Source organism: Nothobranchius furzeri, chromosome 13 (genome assembly GCF_043380555.1).
Source record: "Nothobranchius furzeri strain GRZ-AD chromosome 13, NfurGRZ-RIMD1, whole genome shotgun sequence".
NCBI classification, from domain to species: Eukaryota; Metazoa; Chordata; class Actinopteri; order Cyprinodontiformes; family Nothobranchiidae; genus Nothobranchius; species Nothobranchius furzeri.
In genome coordinates this window covers 20,864,654-20,883,960 of record NC_091753.1, presented here as the reverse complement: position 1 = coordinate 20,883,960, position 19,307 = coordinate 20,864,654, and the positions used below count along the sequence as shown (strand labels likewise).

General features: G+C 43.4%; 1 protein-coding gene across 2 annotated transcripts in view; it reads right to left on the bottom strand.

The window, feature by feature from the left end:
• phldb1b (pleckstrin homology-like domain, family B, member 1b) overlaps window positions 1-19,307 on the bottom strand; it is a 143,278-nt gene that overhangs the window by 123,521 nt on the left and 450 nt on the right. Inside the window, exon 1 of one of the 2 annotated variants that reach the window (XM_070543373.1) lies at window positions 4,071-4,169. The exons of the other annotated variant lie outside the window; for it this stretch is intronic. The gene's annotated coding sequence lies outside the window, so the exon portion shown is untranslated. Of the gene's footprint in view, window positions 1-4,070; window positions 4,170-19,307 lie in introns of those variants that run through there. 2 annotated transcript variants of the gene reach the window in all.

Genomic DNA, 19,307 nt, shown 5'->3' with positions numbered 1-19,307 from the left:
CAGATGGGGGACGAGAGCTGGGGATGAGCGGCGTGAGCTTGTATGAAATGCTGGAGAGAAAGCAGGAAGTAGAGAGGGAGGAATGAGAGGATGAAAGAGAAAACAGCAGTGACTCACAGAGGAGAGTGTGTGTGTGTGTGGGGGGGGGGGGGGACAGATGTTGCAGCTGTTGAGCAGCAGCAGGTTGTGCAGCTGTCTGTGTAAATTAGACCAGACTGTTTAGTGTTAATCTGACCTTTAGTAACCCCGGGTGGTGCAGCTGTCTGGACAGAACCGTTCTCCCAGCCTGACCCAGTAAGACCAGTGGAGGAGCAGACTGGGCTTGTGAAGAAGCTCCATATTCTGAGCCGAGGAAGCACCAGTGTTTATGAATAAACACACACAGCTGAGTTAGAGATGAACGACATTGTTTTAATACCAATAAAACCTCATAAACATGGCCATGTCACCCAGAGACAGCGGGCAGACACGTTCAGGTGACCAGCAGCTGTTTTAGAAGTCAACCAGCAAAATGCAACATTCCTGCCTCTTCTCTGACTTTTTCACACTGGGAATCCAACCACACCAGTTTCTAGCAAACACTGGGTGGATGTGAAAGAGTTTAATGGAACAGATCTAAATGAAAACCAAACAAAACAGCTTTCTGTCACCTTTTTCTGTTATTATTTAACCAAGTCTTTTACGATGCAGTAGCTGCTGACAGAGTTTCAGACTGAAGATATGAACAAAACGGATAAAAGCAGAAGACAGAGCATCATTTCACCTCCCCTCCTACAAACCAGCAAAGCCTTCTATCCTTTCATCTCTTTGAGAGCATCTAGCAGAAGACAATCCAGCCCATGATAAAACAGTGATACAGAGGTGCTGAGCTGAGAGCATCAGCTCTTCCTCAGGGTGTGTGTGTGTGTGTGCGTGTGTGTGTGTGTGTGTGTGTGTGTGTGTGTGTGTGTGTGTGTGTGTGTGTGTGTGTGTGTGTGTGTGTGTGTGTGTGTGTGTGTGTGTGTGTGTGTGTGTGTGTGTGTGTGTGTGGGAGGGGAGTACACAGAGTGCCTCTGTGCTGACCTGATTACTCTCTCAGCAGAATGAGCTCTCATAACAAAAGACTTATTATCTCCAGCCACCGTCTGACAACTGTGAGCTACCAGAAACTCCCAAAACGTGGTCCTGCTCTGCTTTGGTCAGATGGTTCAAACAACAACACACCCTGTATGTGTCCGTGTGACTCCCAGAGCCTGTAAGTGTGTGTGTGTGTGTGTGTGTGTGGGAGGGGGGGATGTGGCAGGCCAACATGGCAGCTCTCTATCCACACCTCTCCTTCCTCCTGCTCCGTGTCTGCAGGTGAATCCGACCTGGAGCTGCACAGCTTTAGGAAAAGTAATGAGATATTTTATCATGATTATATCTGTGTGTGTGAGTGGTCATGGTTGAGATACACGTCTGACCATGAAGGATAAATCAGGACTTGTGTTTGGATGATGCGGAATCCATTATTCTTTTCACTTAAATTAACCTATCAAATGCTGTTATGAGCACATAGTTTACTCATGCGTTCACAATAAAATCATTTTATAGCTAGAGTTATTACAGACGTGGACAAAATTGTTGGTATCCTTCGGTCAATGGAAGAAAAACCCGCAATGGTCCCAGAAATAACTTGAATCTGACAAAAGTAATAACGAATTAAAATTCTTTGAAATTTAACCAATAAATGTCGGACGTTGCTCATCATCCATGTTTCAGTGGAATTATTAAACAAATAAACTCATGGAATAGGTCTGGACAAAAGGATGGTACCGTAAGAAAAGACTGAAAATAATGTGACTAAAGGGTCGTGTTAATTCAAGGTGTGCCCACTAATTAGCATCACAGGTGTCTACAACATTGTAATCTGTCATTGGGCATGTATTTGTCTTCAGATAGTCACTGTGTTGTTTGGTGACATGATGTGTACCACACTCAACATGGACCAGAGGAAGCAAAGGAAAGAGTTGTCTCAGGAGATCAGAAAGACAATTATAGACCAGCATGTTAAAGGTAAAGGCCATAAGACCATCCGAGCAGCTAGATGTTCCTCTGACTACAGTTGCACATATATTATTCATACATTTAAGATCCATGGGACTGTAGCCAACCTCCCTGGACATGGCCGCGAGAGGAAAATGACAAATCAAACAGCTGATAGTCTGAATGGCAGCAAAAGAGCCCTGAAAAACTTTTAAAGAGATTCAAGGTGAACCTCAAGCTCAAAGAACATCAGTGTCAGATCACACCATCCATCTTTGTTTGAGCCTAATCATAAAACAGCCAGACTGGAATATGCCAGACTATATGCTGACAAGCTACAAAGCTTCTGGGAGAATGTCCTATGGACAGATGAGACAAAAATATAACTTTTGGCCAAGGTACATCTACTCTATGTTCACAGATGGAAAAATGAAACATATCAAGAAACGAACACTGACCCTACTGTAAAACATGGAGGAGGCTGTGTTATGGTCTGGGGCTGCTTTGCTACATAACAGGGTGTCTTGAATCTGTACAGGCAACAATGAAACCTCAAGACTGTCAAGGGATTCTCGAGAGAAATGTGCTGGCCAGTGTCAGAAAGCTTGGTCTCAGTCTCAGAAACAGGACAACGACCCAAAACACACACAGCTACAAACACCCAAGAATGTCTACGAGGAAAACATTGGACTATTTTAAAGCAGCTCCTATGAGCCCTGACCTCGATCCTATTGAGCATCTTTGGAAGGAGCTGAAACATGCCGTCTGGAATAGGCGCCCAACCGGAGCAGTTTGCTCATGAGGAGTGGGCCAAAATACCTGCTGAGAGGTGCAGAAGTCTCATTGGCGGATACAGGATTGTTTGATTGCAGTGATTGACTCAAAAGCTTGTGCAACAAAATTTTAAGTTAGGGGTTCCATCATTTTTGTCCAGACCTGTTCCATGAGTTTACTTTTAAAAATAATTATGTTGAAGCATAGATGAGAAGCTACATCTGACTCCCACTGGTTAAATTTCATAGAATTTTTATTTATTATTACTTTTGTCAGACTCAAGTTATTTCTGTGACTATTGTGATTTTTTGTTTCTTTCATTGACCCAAGGATACCAACTTTTTTTGTCCACGTCTGTATGTTAAAAAATAAAACTTTTCCACACTTCTGAAAGTTTTTATTCAGAACTTCCAAAAAACAAGCGTGACTTTCAGAAGCAGACCCTGTAGCATGTCTGAGTTGCTAAAATAACACAATCAAACAAAAAGCTGAGCCTTTGTGGTAAACCTCAGTGAGAGTGGCTGTAAACAAAAATGTGCACTTCTATTTCCACTCATTACTGAAGACACCAACTACAAACAAGGATTTTTGTGTGACCAATTGAAATTCATTTTTTCATGCATCTTGGACTGAAACTGTTTTTTTCTAACATAAAAATCGCTGCCTATTCTGCACCAAGTGAAGATAAAGCTTCTATCACAAAAAAGAAACAATAAAAAAAACAGCAGTACAAGAGCGCCCCAAATTCAAAATATCTCACAATTAGAATGTTCTAGACTCACAATTAGAATGTTCTAGACTCAAAGTGTCACGCTGAAATCAGGTAATGAATCTAGAACACGGTACATAAGAACACCTGCAAAGGTCCCTGAGCCTTTAGATGGTCTCTCAGTCTAAGTTGAATTACTGATATATATATATATATATATATATATATATATATATATATATATATATATATATATACCGTATATATATATATATATATATATATAAAAGACTTCAAACTAAGTAGAAAAATGCAGACGATAAATAACAGATTTTGCTCAATTCTGTTCTGTTCAGTTCTCAGAAAGTTCCTGATGCTTTGAACATCCTGCAAACTGACCCTGGTCCTTGAGTCTGACACTTTAAAACAACAATTGTTATATTAAAGTAAAACTGCATGGAAAAATGGTCTTAAATGGATACTGGATCCAAAGGGCAGAATGTTGAGCTGAGTTCAACTCCTCAGCGCTTCAGAAACAAGTTTTTGATCCTTGAATGTAGAGTTAGATAGGAATCGGCTTCACCTGATGCAGTTGTGGATGTATGCAGAAATGCCGACGAGTAAAACCAGAGGCTGACAAGTCCACTGCTGCTGGAGTCCCAAGATGCCAAAAAGCACCGACTCTGACTGAGATTCAGAGGCAACGTTTCTATTTGTGTTTTCTCTTGTTAAAGCCACACACACACACACACACACACACACACACACACACACACACACACACACACACACACACACACACTCAGGGTTGCTTCACCGTGGACACACAAGGCTCTCATTCTTCAGGATGAAGAAATGTCGTGTTGTTCACGGAGACCAGCCCAAACCTCGACCTGAGCCTTCTGGGTAAACACATCTGAGCAGAAAACAGCCAGTTTCTTTTACTGCAAGTACTATTGCACTTTCTTTTGGATCTACCTTTTGGTGCCTGTAATTTAACCCACTAAAGCATGAGAGAGTATAAGTATATTAAAAGTTAGCCAAATAAATCATGATAATAGAAACAAATTTCATGCTTGCTTAATCCTCAAAATTCATGAAAAAGTCTATTTTATTTCTTTTAGTAACTTCAGTAAAATAACTTCGTAACAAAGTTAGGTTAGCCAGTTCCGTTTAGTTTAGTTTAGTTTAGTTTAGTTTAGTTCAGTTTAGTTCAGTTCAGTTTAGTTTAGTTTGGTTGTTTTAATGCTGTTAAGCACTTTACCCTCTACCTCATTGGCCCATTGGCTTCCTGTCGGACCAAAATGATGGGAGCTATATCTATATAAAAAAATCTGATATTCAGTAGTTGTTGTCATAGCTCAGCTGGGAGAGCGGGTGACTCTCCCCCCAGAGGAGCCTGGTTCGAGTCTGGGCAAGGAAAATAGAGTAGGTGTTGTGCTATTTATTCCTGTGATATTATTTTACAGTTGTGACCGTTCAACGGTCATTAAACGTCCTAATGTTTGCTGGGCAGTGTTTTAAAAAGTGCACATAAGCTAGATGGTTTTAACCATATAAAATTATATTTTTTGTGATGCTGGAAAAATACATACTGAAATAAAACTACTGATTGAAAACTTTATGACTGTGGTTGTACAATATATGAGTCACTAATACACTGCAAAGGCCCTTAGAGTGGGGCTTCCAGAGAGAGAGAGAGAGAGAGAGAGAGAGAGAGAGAGAGAGAGAGAGAGAGAGAGAGAGAGAGAGAGAGAGAGAGAGAGAGAGAGAGAGAGAGAGAGAGAGAGAATTTGTATTCTGTCAAAGTTGTAATGTTACTTCAGCCACTCTTGAGAGGAGACTCCAGGTAAAAATAGACTTGTGGGTGTAGGTATGTTCAAGTTTAAAAAGTTCTTGCCTCATTAATGTATTGTTTTTTTTTCAGCATTTAATTGACAAATTATCCTTTCAAATAATTAATTGATGAGTTACATAATTGTCCATTTAGAATTGTTGAATGGACTGAGTCAAGTTTGGTGCACTTTATATATTTCAAAACATGTTTTTTTTATTTTAATGATGCATATAAATAATTTAAATGGTAATTTAATGAAATATTTCTATTTTTTCATTACCTCACCCTTGTTTTGACAAAAACGGGACCTTACTGGATAATATCACGGAGAAACTATTTGTTCACAGTACATGGCTCAGTGAGGATCTGTATACCAAAGGAGGAGATACTCAGAAATCTGTCTGCAGATTGTTACAACCCAGACTGGAAGTGGTGGGCTGTAATAAGAAAGGAGACCAAACAGAGGAGTGGGGGGTTCAACAACTGATTTATTTAACCAAAGTAAGGATTTACTAAAGCAAGTTAGTGAACAGAAAATGGCCAGTGAGGACTCTCCACCACACAGGAGAGACCCATTTAAAGCAGAAAAACAGTAGGTTTTGTAGGCAGCACCACACCCTGAGCCCAGGTGCCTCCAAGGCTGCTTAACGAGCTGCCTACAACAGAAGAAAAACACAATTAAACACAAATGAAAACCCAATGAGATGGTGGGGGCTTCACAACACGTTCAGGACTACCCAAACACCAGTAATTCTTGACTGCACTGATCTGAGGTGTCAATGGCCATATTCCCCTCTCTTCCAGAGTCATATATTTTCCTCAAGTTCAACTGCACTCTGAAGAGGCTCATTTGGATTGTGCCACATAGGCCAGTGACCTTTTTCTCAGCACTGCATGCTGGAACTATCAGCGACCAACCTGGGAATCTGGTGTGATGAAAATGCTACAACTAGAGATGGTCATCATGGTAGACAGGGGTTTCTTCATTGATGACATTGTGCCCTGCAAAGTGTACAGGCCAGCTTTCCTTTCTGGCAAACCTCAAATGTCTGCATGTAAAGTTATAGAAACAGAAGCCATAACATCTCTGAGCGCATGTGGAGCGCTCCATTCATCTGGTCCAAGAACACAAGCTTTTTGATTGTTATTCCCCTCCTTGCATTTGTAAACAATCAGCTATATGCTGTGGTTTTTCTCCTTACCGACTTTTAAAATAGCCCACTAGTGAAGGCCTGGGCAAAGAAGCATGATGTCTGAGAACCTCAACATATGTACGGCAACCACACTGTATATTTACACACTTTCATAAAGAAGCTGCATATCAAGCTTCCATTCAGATGACCTTCAACAGTGCTGCACCCTGCTGAGGGACATCTGAGTAAAACCTTGAGATGGCCATTTTCTGTTCACTAACTTGCTTTAGTAAATCCTTACTTTGGTTAAATAAATCAGTTGTTGAACCCCCCACTCCTCTGTTTGGTCTCCTTTCTTATTACAGCCCACCACTTCCAGTCTGGGTTGTAACAATCTGCAGACAGATTTCTGAGTATCTCCTCCTTTGGTTCACAGATCCTCACTGAGCCATGTACTGTGAACAAATAGTTTCTCCGTGATATTATCCAGCAAGGTCCCGTTTTTGTCAAAACAAGGGTGAGGTAATGGAAAAATAGAAATATTTCATTAAATTAACATTTAAATTATTTATATGCATCATTAAAATAAAAAAAACATGTTTTGAAATATATAAAGTGCACCAAACTTGACTCAGTCCATTCAACAATTCTAAATGGACAATTATGTAACTCATCAATTAATTATTTGAAAGGATAATTTGTCAATTAAATGCTGAAAAAAATAAACAATACATTAATGAGGCAAGAACTTTTTAAACTTGAACATACCTACACCCACAAGTCTATTTTTACCTGGAGTCTCCTCTCAAGAGTGGCTGAAGTAACATTACAACTTTGACAGAATACAAATTCTCTCTCTCTCTCTCTCTCTCTCTCTCTCTCTCTCTCTCTCTCTCTCTCTCTCTCTCTCTCTCTCTCTCTCTCTCTCTCTCTCTCTCTCTCTCTCTCTCTCTCTCTCTCTCTGGAAGCCCCACTCTAAGGGCCTTTGCAGTGTATTAGTGAGTCATATATTGTACAACCACAGTCATAAAGTTTTCAATCAGCAGTTTTATTTCAGTATGTATTTTTCCAGCATCACAAAAAATATAATTTTATATGGTTAAAACCATCTAGCTTGTGTGCACTTTTTAAAACACTGCCCAGCAAACATTCGGACGTTTAATGACAGTTGAACGGTCACAACTGTAAAATAATATCACAGGAATTAGGAAAAAAAATAACATGACATCTACTCTATTTTCCTTGCCCGGACTCAAACCTGGCTCCTCTTGGGGGAGTCACCTGCTCTCCCAGCTGAGCTATGACAACAACTACTGAATATCAGATTTTTTATATAGATATAGTTCCCATCATTTTGGTCCGACAGGAAGCCAATGGGCCAATGAGGTAGAGGGTAAAGTGCGGGAAAAACTAACCAATCCGAGGACAGAGAAGATCTGCCACAGGCCACGCCTCCAGAGTGCCAAAACCCCTTAACAGCCGAGCGAGCAGAGACAGGAACCGAGCGTGCACGTTTTCCTCTGCCGTGTGCTTGTTGGCAACGCGTGCACGCAGGTTTGTCACTTGTGCACATCCTTGTGCGCTCACAGACACAGTTTGCTCCCTCTCAGTGCACAAATGACCTCTCGCCATGTATATTTTCACTCGCGAGTACCGTTCACACGCGCGATGTGGACCCAATCCGCGTGCACGGGTTGTGGCACGGGTCTGATGCCATAGATTTTCATAGTGATTGAAGCAGCGATTGGTCCATCCATCCATCCATCCATCCATTCTCAGCCGCTTATCTGTTGTCGGGTCGTGGGGGCAGCAGCTTAAGTCGAGAGGCCCAGACTTCTCTCTCCCCAGCTACTGGAGCCAGCTCCTCTGGGAGAATCCCAAGGAGTTCCCTGGCCAGCCGAGAGGCATAGTTCCTCCAGTGTGTCCTGGGTCTTCCTTTAGGCCTCCTCCCAGTTGGACGTGCCCAGAAAACCTCACCAGGGAGGCGCCCAGGAGGCATTCTGAGATGCCCAAGCCACCTCAACTGGATCGTCTTGATGTGGAGGAGCAGCGGGTCTGCTCCGAGCCCCTCCTGGATGACCGAGCGTCACATCCTATCCATAAGGGAGAGCCCAGACACCCTGTGGAGAAAATAATTTCAGCTGCTTGTACCCTTGATCGCATTTATCAGTCATTACCCAAAGCTCGTGACCATGGGTGAGGTAGGAACGTAGAGCAACCGGTAAATTGAGAGCCTTGCCTTCCGGCTCAGCTCTCTCATCACCATGACAGATCTGTACAACGCCCGCATCTCTGAAGACGCAGCACCAACCTTAACCCTCACTCATGAAGACGACCCCAAAATACCTAAACTCCTCCACTTGGGGCAGAACCTCATCCCTGACCCAGAGAAGACATTCTACCCTTTTCTGATTCAAGACCATGGTCTCAGATTCAGAGGAGCTGATTCTCATCCAAGCTGCTTCACACTCTGCTGCAAATCGCTGCAGCAAAAACTGGCGATCACTGTGTGGTGAAGCTAACAGGACCACATCATCTGCAAAAAGCAGAGACCCGATCCCCAGGCCACCAAAACACATCCCCTCCACACCTTGGCTAGCAATCCTGTCCATAAAAGTTTTGAACAGAATCGGTGACAAAGGGCAGCCTTGGCGGAGTCCAACTCTCACCGGGAACGAGCCCGACTTACTGCCGGCAATGCGGACCAAGCTCTGACACCGGTCATACAGGGACCTAACCGCCCGTATCAGAGGGCCTGGTACCCCATACTCCTGGAATTCCCCCAACAGGACCTCCCGAGGGAAGCGGTCGAACGTCTTCTCCAAATTCAAGCGCAAAGCCGCAATTGTTACGTTTTTTTAACAAGCTGCTCCTTAAGACATCTCTCCTCACTGTCCCCTTGCAATCTCTGGTGACATGACCTCCAGCTGTAGCGTAGAGAAGCTCCTGGACCGCTGCAGCGCTCCAGTTTGCCGTCTCAGCTGACTTTGTTCAAAAAGCAAAACTTACGGCCCATTTTTACTTTCAGTTTCAATTAAGTAACTTCGTCATGACACCTCCCCCTCAGCACAGCGCGTCTTTGTAAAAAGGGCTAAAGTTGTGTTGCTGTTAGCCAATCAGACGTGAGATGTCCAAATATGGGGAAATAAGACTCCAAATCCTGCTGTTTTCTGCCCCCCTCTCCTTCGGCTCGCCTTCACCTGCTGGAACAGGAGTGCCAGAGCATTTTCCCATAGGGAGCAATGCACAAGGCATTCATTTAGTATTAGAAACCACTGCAGATGTGTTGAAAGAACAAGGGAACTTGGTCTCTAAAAGGGGCCTTTAAGATGGCTGTTTGACATTAAATGTGTGATTTTGTCCAAAAGGAAGACTAATCAGATGAGGCAAGCATGGCAGCATCACCATTATCGAGACAGAGAAGGGAAAACAACCCCAGCTCTAGATTTGGCAGAAAAATTAAGGTTGGAGCTGTCGGATTTCTGACGTGTTAACTAATCTGACAGTTGGTTCAGCATCACCAAAGTTCTGCAGCACATCTGTCCGCTCTGGTGAGCGGACTTTCATCTGGGGGAGCAGCACCCCACCCATCGTCGGACAGAACACAGAAATGTATTATTAATGTTTTTACTGAGCTCCCAGTGAGACCACATGAGCCTGTTTTCTGACACTTCAGGAACCATCAGCAGTCAGTTACTGATGAAGGCTGAAATTAAACATCTGGGTTGTAGCTCTACCTGTCATGGCTGAGCGTCAGCTGTGTGCTCATGCAGCTCATAAGCAGAGGCTGAGATGATACTGTTTGGGTTCAGATGTCTTGTCTGCTGAGCTTCATACCTCTGTGCACAATATCCATATGACAATAGCGCCCCCTAGTGACCCACGTCATTACAAGATGTAGGTTTTTTTATACACTACTTTCCTCCTTTCCAGAAAAAAGGGACCAATATCAATCTTTCATTAATATGAGAAAACAAGTAAAACAACTTAAAAACTATTTTCTCTGTGACCTCTTGAGAAATGTGTCATTGCTGCTGCGATTGTTTAATTCTAATTTACATAATTCAGTTGTTTTTTTTTTTATTAAAAATGTTGTTTGCTACATTTTCTGTAGAGAAAACATGGAAAGTTCTTGAGTTTTACCTTCAGATCGATGAGAGGTTTCTAGTGAAGCTCCAATGCTGATTTATTGATAGTAGTAGCTACCACTGAAAGCTGCAAACGTGTGAAGACCTGGGTGGTTCCGTATGAGCTCTGGGCAAAAATAAAACTGCCTGTCTTAACTGAGATTGGTTTCACAAAGAGATGTTTGAGTCCACACCTTCCTGCTCCTCTACAAAGTCTGGACTCTTTAGGATGGTTGTGGACAGCGGTGTGACCAAGTCACTGCTATGCAAGTCACAAGTAAGTCACGAGTCCAAAGTCAGTAATGTGGAAGTCCAAGTCAAGTCCAAGTCTTTAACTTTGAATTTTCAAGTCATAATCAAGTCATCTGTCCAACTTAAATTTAATGACAATGATAATAAATAATAGTTGCCCCCATCTTGGTGCCTGTACTTTGGGGTTTACCCCAGTGAATGAGAGGGTAGCCTCCCTCCGCCTACGTGTGGGGGGACAGGTTCTGACTGTGGTCTGTGCTTATGCACCAAAACTACAGTTCAGACTACCCACCCTTTTTGGAGACCTTTGAGGGGGTGCTGGAGAGCGCTCCTTCCGGTGACTCCCTCGTTCTGCTGGGGGACTTTTTTTGTTATTGGACTTCAGTGCCAGCCATGGATTGTCCATAATGAACACCATGTTCAGACATAAAGGTGTCCATATGTGCTCTTGGCACCGGGATACCTTAGGCCGCAGCTTGATGATCGACTTTGTTGTTGTTTCATCTGACCTGCAGTCGCATGTCTTGGACACTCGGGTGAAGAGAGGGGCAGAGCTGTCAACTGACCACTACCTGGTGGTGAGTTGGCTCAGATGGTGGGGGAGGATGCCAGTCAGACCAGGCAGGCCCAAACGTATCGCGAGGGTCTGCTGGGAATGTCTGGCAGAGTCTCCTGTCAGAAGGAGCTTCAATTCCCACCTCTGACAGAACTTCCAAAATGTTCCGGGGGAGGCGGGGGACAGTGAGTCTGAATGGATCCTGTTCCGTACCTCCATTGTTGAGGCGGCCGACCGGAGCTGTGGTCGCAGGATCGTCTGGGGACTTTGGGTTGGCCTCTCAAATCTCTGGTGCTGAGGTCACTGAGGTGGTTAAAAAGCTCCTCTGTGGCAAGGCTCCAGGGGTGGATGAGATCCGCCCGGATTTTCTTAAGGCTCTGGATGTTGTGAGGCTGTGTTGGCTGAAGCCGCTCTGCAATATCGCGTGGACATCGGGGGCAGTCCCACTGGACTGGCAGACCGGGGTGGTGGTCCCCTTATTTAAAAAGGGGGACCGCAGGGTCTGTTTCAACTACAGGGGGATCACACTCCTGTGTCTTCCTGGTAAGGTCTATTCAGGGGTTCTGGAGAGGAGGGTCCGTCGGATTGATGAACCTCAGATTCAGGATTCAATTTAATTCAATTCAATTTTATTTATATAGCGCCAAATCACGACAAAAGTCGTCTCAAGGCACTTCACATAATAAACATTCCAATTCAGGTCAGTTCATTAAGCCAGTCAGAAATAATGTTTCCTATATAAGGAACCCAGAAAATTGCATCAAGCAATCCTCATACTAAGCAAGCATAAAGCAACAGTGGAGAGGAAAACTCCCTTTTAACAGGAAGAAACCTCCAGAGAATCCAGGCTCAGTATAAGCAGCCATCCTCCACGACTCACTGGGGATGGAGAAGACGGAGCAGGCACACACACACACACACACACACACACACACACACACACACACACACACACACACACACACACACACACACACACACACACACACACACAAAGACAAAGTAATGTGTTTATGGTTATATTGTGATTTCTTAGTAAATATTCTATTTGGTGAGAGATAAACTTTATTGTATTTATCCTAGTGAATCTATAATTAAATGGGTAAACTAGCAGTAGCACATCCAACGTCAAGGAAAGCAAAATGTTATTATCAGGAGAGGGAGAATGTTCAAGTGGTTAGCAGCAGTGTGCTAGATGATGGCCCCCTCCATGAGGCCACCCTGCTCAGCAGAACATCATTGCAGCTTCTTCTGGGGAGAAAAACACTTCTGAAATTGCAGAAAATAATAGAGCAGATTGTAGAAGAAAGTAGTAGAGTGTGAAAAGTGGTCAGTGTATCCTCCAGCAGTCTAAGCCTATAGCAGCATAACTACAGAAATAACTCTGGATAATATAGGCTATTTAGATGTAGGCGTGTTGGAGGCAGGGCAAGAGAGAGCCGTCGTTACCGACTGTACACTCCACCTCCCTCTACTCCCCCACTTGTCCAGATTTAGGCTAACATCAGATTTTAACCATAGGCCCTATCAAATAAAAATGTTTTAAGCCTAGTCTTAAAAGTAGACAAGGTGTCTGCCTCACGGACTAAAGCTGGGAGCTGGTTCCACAGGAGAGGAGCCTGATAACTAAAAGATCTGCCTCCCATCCTAATTTTAGATATTCTGGGAACCACCAGTAAACCTGCAGTCTGAGAGCAAAGTTCTCGGTTAGGAACGTATGGAACAATCAAATCACTGATGTATGATGGAGCTTGATTATTAAGAGCTTTATATGTGAGAAGAAGGATCTTAAAATCTATTCTGAATTTAACAGGTAGCCAATGTAGGGAAGCTAAGACAGGAGAGATATGATCTCTCTTTTAAATTCTCATCAGAACTCTAGCTGCAGCATTTTGGACAAGCTGAAGACGTTTAACTACACTCTGTGGACTTCCTGAGAGTAATGAATTACAGTAATCCAGTCTTGATGTAATGAATGCATGAACTAGTTTTTCAGCATCACTCCTGGAAAGGATACTTCTAATCTTAGCAATATTCCGAAGGTGGAAAAAGGAAATCCTACAAACCTGTTTAACCTGGGATTTGAATGACATGTCCTGGTCAAAGATAACACCAAGGTTCCTTACTTTGTTCTCAGAGATTAATGTAATGCCATTCAGGTCAGGTGATTGGCTAAGCAATTTCATTTTCTGGATTTCTGGTCCAAAGATGAGAACTTCCATCTTGTCTTGATTTAAAAGCAAAAAGTTTAGAGTCATCCAATTTTTTATGTCCTCTAGACAAGCCTGTAATGTACCCCACCGATTAGGTTCATCAGGGTTAATGGATAAATATAACTGAGTATCGTCAGCATAACAGTGGAAGTTTATCCCATGCAGTCTAATGATTTTACCAATTGGGAGCATATAAAAATAATTGGTCCAAGCACTGAACCCTGTGGTACTCCACAAGTAACCCTGGAGTATGAAGACGATTTGTCATGCACATTTACAAAATGAAATCTGTCAGACAGGTAGGATTTAAACCAGCCAAGTGCTGTTCCTTTGATCCCTACAACATGTTCAAGCCTTTCTAAAAGAACATTGTGATCAACTGTGTCAAAGGCAGCACTGAGATCTAACAAGACTAGAACAGACACAAGATTCTTATCTGAGTCCATGAGAATATCATTTGTAACTCTCACTAATGCAGTTTCAGTGCTGTGATACTCTCTAAAACCAGACTGAAATTCCTCAAACAGAGCATTAGTGTTTAAATGCTCACATACTTGGATGGCCACTATTTTCTCCAGGACTTTGGATAAAAATGGAAGGTTAGATATTGGTCTATAAGTCATTGGGTCATCTGGATCCAGAGAAGGCTTCTTAAGTGAAGATTTGATTACAGCAACCTTAAAATCCTGTGGTACATATCCATTTACTAAGGATAGATTGATTATATCTAGAATGGGGGCAGTAACCAAAGGAAATGCATCTTTAAATAATTTGGTTGGGATTGGATCCAAAATGCAAGTTGAAGGTTTAGATAAAGCTAATATTTTTGATAACTCTGAAAGCTCAACTGGATCAAAACGGTTCAAGCACACATGAGGTTCTACAGTCACCTCTGATGCTGCCTCACTTACTGAGCCTGTGACTTACCATTAGGCAGGATGCTAAAGATTTTGTTTCTAATAGAATTAATTTTACTTATAAAAAATCCCATGAAGTCATTGCTGCTGAGGGCTAAGGGAATAGATGGCTCAGAGCTATGATTCTGTGTAAGTTTAGCAACTGTACTGAAAAGAAATTTAGGATTATGCTTATTCTCCTCAATTAACGCTGAGAAATAAGCGGTTCTAGTTTGTCGAAGCTTATTTTTATAAAGCACAAGACTATTTTTCCAGGATAGGTAGGCCTCCTCATGATGCGTAGAGCGCCATGTTCTCTCCAATTTCCTAGAGTTTTGTTTTAAGGCTTGTTAATGAGTATTAAACCAGGGAGCCAACTTCCTGTCCCTAATTACCTTCTTTTTTTAAAGGAGTAACAATGTGGTTTTCGTCCTGGCCATGGAACACTGGACCAGCTCTATACCATTAGGGGGATCCTGGAGGGTGCGTGGGAATTTGCCCAACCACTCTACATGTGTTTTGTGGATTTGGAGAAGGCGTTTGACTGCGTCCCTCGGGGGCCCTTTGGGGGGTACTCCGGGAGTATGGGGTACCAGGCCCTCCGATACGGGCTGTTAGATCCCTGTATGACCGGTGTCAGAGCTTGGCAAGGCATTCTTCGTCAGATCAATATCATTTATTCACATTTAGTTTCTTTTGAGGGCGTTTCCTGAAAGGTTTACCTGTTGTAGCAAACCCTAACCCTCCAGCACCAGCAACCAGAGTGAATTCAGTTTAATGTTCATAAACATTTCATGTTTTGACTTCAGCACCCGGAGAAGAAGCTCCTGAGACAAACTTCTCAGCATGCGGCACCGTTAGTGTGCTGGATCCTCTCTTCATGGTGTGCATGTTTCATCTTTGACTACAGGACTCGGCTACGTCCCAACAGATGAATGAAAACCTTAAATCGTCTTTTATAACTTCCTTTCAGCACGCTTCAGGATGGAGCTTCTCTCTGTAACGACACGGCCCAGGAAGAGCAGCCATGCTGGGAGATCAGCCTGCAGGTACTCACAAACCACCAGGGGTCAAAGGCACGTTTCTCCGTGCAAACACTGCCATGGCTGTCACGAAGACTCGTCTCTCTTTCATCTTTAATGAAAAGCCCCCTCCTCCCAGACACCCACAGAGTCTTTATAGGAGTGTACAGCAGCGTCTGCAGGGCCAAGCTCAGGGTAGCGCTCATTATGAACATCAAAGGCCTGAGTGGGAACTGACGTGATCCTCTGAGATGATTGGAGTTTGCTCACTTGGTGGATGTCCCTGCAGACCTCTGATACGGTCTTCTGCGGAGGAAATTAAATTATCGGGCCATCCAGAGCCGACGGAGGGGGAGGAATTGAAACAAGTAAAGGAAATGGGTCATCATTTTTAGGCAGGATGTTGCTGTTGATGGATCATACTCCCACGTGTCGGGCCTCAAGCTGCAGGCTGCGGTGAGCCTCCACAGAAATCTTCGGAGTGACTGGATGTCAACAATAACCCCCGTCAGTCCTCATGTCACACTCACTCGTTCACAGCTGCTCTGGAACGCCACAGCTTAAGGCAGCAGCTCTTTAATGCTGTGTAAGGAGGGGGAAAGAGCACCAGTGCCATCTAGCGCCTCACGTCTGGCAGCAGGAAGTGTTTCCTGAACAGACTTTGTGACTCTTGGGAACATTTACCGGTGAAAACAGAACTCAGCAGAGCAACGAGAAGAGAGATCTAGCACTAAAAAGCTGCTGTTGTGATGTCATTCATCATGATGGCAAACCAGAGCTCACGCCTCTGGCTTTAATGCATTTTAATAAACAAATCACATCTTAATTACTAGGAGGTCAAGAGACTTATGGGATGTCTGATGATAAATGAGCAGCCACATGTTTAATAGAACAGAGCTGACACCGGGTAAGAAGCTCTGACAGGACAATGGTCCTGCTGAATCTATCTTCTCACTCCTGCCTGCTGACCAGTTGCGTTAGAGCCGAGGCAGCGGGGGGAGGGGCTGAACCCTAATAAATCTGTCCAACCATCTGTGTCTTCGTACAAAATCAGGCTACGTTCAAGAAAACGTGGACATATGGGTCAAACTCCCATTGATTAAAAACGGGACGCACCATTTAATTAAGGTACAGGGGCACATGTTTGGTGTTCAGCCTGACGTGGGGCTCCAGACCAGGGGCGTCGGACTGGGGGGGGGGGAAAGGGTACCGTTTACCCAGGGCCCACTGCAGGGAGGGGCCCTGAGACAGCTTTGAATAAAAATGTTTTATTGTTGTTGTTTTTTCCCCCCAACGTACTTAATGTCTTAATAAACTTCCCTTTACCTGGATAAAGAGGTTAAGAAACAGAATTTCGCCTTAAAAATAATAACTGAATAATCTCTGAGGCATCTATCACCCCTTAAAAATGTGCAAAGTGGTTTAGTCCACACCTGCGGCCAGGGGCTGCACGGCTGCATGTACAGCTATAAGACATCGCAGATGCCGACAGCCAGAGCTGGAGGCAGGAGAGTCAGTCATGTCTTTTCCCAAGAAAGGGAAATCTGGCTTCCAGAAAAGAAAAGAAAAGAAAAGAAGGAGGAAAAGTTAATTGAACAGAAGCAAGTAGAAGGACGGTGAGCAGCAGCAGAACACAGTTTTAGCTGATATTAGCTAGCTCTCAGAAGCTGCATTCATGTTAGGTGTTCAGTGTTAAACGTCTTTAGTTTCACCATCAAGATCAAATATAAATTATGTAGTGTTATCAGTGAAAACACTAATTAATATAAATATATATATTAATCAGAATTATTATCGCGGGCGGCCGCCGCCAATTAATTCGCGGACCTCGCAGTAAAAACAGGTTCACTCTGTGTGGATATTTCAGCTCCATCCCAGTCATGGACCAGGACAAACTTGGTATCGATGGATTCGTGGTAATCTCAGGAACGTGAAGCTGCCACTGTTTTTCGTATAGCTTGATGACACTGGTGTTAGAGGATTGTTATTGACTTGGTTAGATATTTAAGTCTATTTTAAATTTCTTTATATTTGATCTTGAAAACGGACAAACTTATAATTTGGCTAATAATGCAGGGATTATAAAATTTAGAGTACATTACATTCACAGAGAGAACCTGGTTTATTTCATGTCATATGTATTTAATATATCAATATATATCAGCAAAGCTTAACATCATGAACCATGACAGACATGACTGAAGAGCAGATGAAGATATCATGCCAGGCACTGATGAGAAAACATTACAAGGATCTCACAGCTGAATTTGAGAATGAGATGCTACACCTGAGAACAATATATGGTGCCACATTTCCACACATTTGGTCTCCTCTTGAGCTGCTTAATGCCATACAGGATGCAATTACAGAGCATTTTTGGAGAAGTTTGTATGGGACTGAGGATATTTTGCACACTACCTGTGACTGTTGCTGGGGGTGAACGGGCTTTTAGCAAACTGAAACTGGTGAAAAATTATTTGAGATCAACAATGTCCCAGGATAGACTGAACACCCTAGCTCTTCTTTCTATTGAAAGCCAATTAGCCAAAGGATTGGACTTTAAAGATCTCATAAGTGATTTTGCTAACATGAAGACCCGTCAGTGGGCATTTACTGGAAAATAAATTCCAGGAGTTTTGTTTGAACACATTGTTGGCAAACAAAAATAATTATATGTGAAGTCTGGGCATTTCACTTTTATTATGCTGGCATTTGTATTTGCTCAATATAGAGGTTAAACTAAGATCATATTTATTATCTTGTCTTATAGCATGACAAAAAATGTGTAAGAGATATTAAGTAATTGAGCATGGGGGCCCACCTAGAAGACTTGTACCTAGGGCCCAGAATTTGGTGCTACGCCCCTGCTCCAGACACACACACCTGACTGAGGGGTGTGTCTTTCTTCTATCTGAAAAGGGGGTGTGGTTTTAGGAGGAGCTCCAGGTTATCTGATCTGCAGGAACAAGCCTTCTCCAGCGGGAGCTTGCTCTTTGTGTGTGTGTGTGTCACAAAAATGAATGGAAGTCAATAGAAGTCCACACAAGCATATAAATACAAGTGTGTGTGTGTGGGGGGGGGGGGGGCAGTGAGGTGCTGTGACATCACAGTGACGTCTGATCTCAGATTACGGACACTTTTACTGCATGACAATAAATCCAAACACAACCAGAGTCCTAACGAACACAAGAAGCAACAGCTGGTGTGGAACAGCCCCCCCCCCCCCCCCCCGCTAGGTCACCAGGACACAAAGGAAAGATGTGCTAAAACCTGCTGAAGTGATTCAGTTTTGTTGAGAATGTGAAGAACCAAAGGATGCTTAAAGAAGCTCAGCTTCTATCTGAAGCTGCTCCTAATCCACCTCTCCTGATCTACTTCTCCTGATCCACCTCTCCTGATCTACTTCTCCTGATCCACCTCTCCTGATCCACCTTTCCTGATCTACCTCTCCTGATCTACTTCTCCTGATCCACCTCTCCTGATCCACCTTTCCTGATCTACCTCTCCTGATCTACTTCTCTAGATCCACCTTTCCTGATCTACTTCTCCAAATCCACCTTTCCTGATCTACTTCTCCAAATCCACCTTTCCTGATCTACTTCTCCAGATCCACCTCTCCTGATCCACCTTTCCTGATCTACCTCTCCTGATCTACTTCTCTAGATCCACCTCTCCTGATCCACCTTTCCTGATCTACTTCTCCTGACCTACTTCTCCAGATCCACCTCTCCTGATCCACCTTTCCTGATCTACCTCTCCTGATCTACTTCTCTAGATCCACCTT